At 34.0% G+C, this 1670-nt stretch overlaps 1 long non-coding RNA gene across 1 annotated transcript; it reads right to left on the bottom strand.

Moving 5' to 3' along the window:
• Positions 1-6: 6 nt before the first annotated feature.
• LOC115238813 lies at positions 7-1452 on the bottom strand. Its single transcript, XR_003884550.1, has 3 exons — positions 1149-1452; positions 736-910; positions 7-259 (listed from the first exon to the last, which is right to left on the bottom strand). It is a non-coding gene; the product is annotated as an uncharacterized LOC115238813 (long non-coding RNA).
• Between the last annotated feature and the right edge of the window lie 218 nt (positions 1453-1670).

Consider the following 1670-nt stretch of genomic DNA (forward strand, 5'->3'; position numbering starts at 1 on the left):
GACCTTGAAATACGGAACCACGAAACGCTCTTCGGAATCTCCTCGTCGACGAGGATGTCCTTTCATGGGTGACAGCGCGGCCTCGGGCACTTCACCACTTTTGGCGGCCGCGACCCTAACTGCTTTGAGTACGAGCGCGATATTTGGGCGAATATGGGCCAATAGCAAGGAAACGCGCAGGGTCGACGATAGATTCTTCAGCGCCACGATAGAATCCTCCTCTAAGGAATCAACGAATCGCATTGTCGTAAATATCAAGCTGAAAAATTAGTCGTTTTTTTCATTAGTTTCGGTTTAAGTAAAATTAGTTTCTCTTTAAAAAGAAGATAGAAAAACTCTCTAGATAAGGAAAAAGTTACAAAGTTTTACTATTGATTAATTGTCCGAGAGAGGAACAGATTGACAATCTAATTTTTGTCTCACTTGAAAAAATATACGTAATATAATAGATAGAATAGAAGAGAAAGTTATGTACACATATTCCTATATATATGATACAACTGGCGATGAGTAAAATAAAGAAATCCTCGTGAAATCGTTAGTATCTTCCAAGTTGAAAGTAAATAAAAATAAATAAATATATAAATATCTGATTTAGAACAGTGTTTTTAGAAAATTCCAAGTCTTATGTAATCGTATCTTATCTAATCAAATTATATATAAGTATCAATAATTGATCATTGTGTCATTGTTTAGATAAACAAGCAATGTTTAGCGATCTTGATTAAAGATTACCTGGATAAAAATTGAAAATAATTCCATTGCGAAGAGGATATGTTAAGGATAACGTTCCTTAAGTAGCTTTAACATCTGTATCTAATAGTTCGTAACTTAAATATCATCGTTGCATCTTTAAAGTTGTATGTGCGATAAAAAAATTATAAAAGCATATGCAGGATTGTCACTTTTCCTAAAATGTATAGAAAGAATTAGTAAAAAAATTAATTATTTTTTATTGTAATAAAATTATTCCGACTAATAAAAATACATAAAAAAAACTGCGTTCAGTTTCCAACTTTATTACGCAGATAAAATGTCGACGATCTTTTGTGTACTTCCATGTAGAAATATCATTATGACTTAAAAATACAACTCCTTCATTATTAAATAAATATAGATAAAAAATGTGTGCAATTTATTATGCTCACTTCTGAAAACGCCCGTCCTTTCGCGCCGGCCCTGTAATAGCGATTGACGAGTAATGAGACACCGGGGATGCCTTAATTAGAACAAGGTACGAAAGAAAGCTATTAATTGCGACTCTATTGTGTTGCCGGCCAAAATGACATGGCAGATATTAGTGATACATGCATGCTCCGTAAATTTTGTTGACATTTTGACAAATTCTTCTTCTACCTTCGACGATATTTCATCTCGCGGAACCTCCAAATCTCTATCGAAATTTCCATCAATATATCAGGTCTACCGGAAAGTTCTGTCCGTTTTTGAAATAAAACAAAATACAAATTTTTATTACCGTCAATAAACTTTATTAAATAATGTAATTGCCATTATTCGGAGAAGTATTGTCAGCAACTGGATAATTTAAATACAGCAGTCCAAGAAAAGAGGCCGGCGATGTTCAATAGGAAGAACATCATACCGCATCATGATAATGCCAGGCCACATGCTGCTTTGGATACTCGTCAAAAAATTGCAGAACTAGGCTG

The sequence above is a fragment of the Formica exsecta genome, unplaced genomic scaffold (assembly GCF_003651465.1).
Source record: "Formica exsecta isolate Colony F162 unplaced genomic scaffold, ASM365146v1 scaffold36, whole genome shotgun sequence".
Classification (NCBI taxonomy): Eukaryota; Metazoa; Arthropoda; class Insecta; order Hymenoptera; family Formicidae; genus Formica; species Formica exsecta.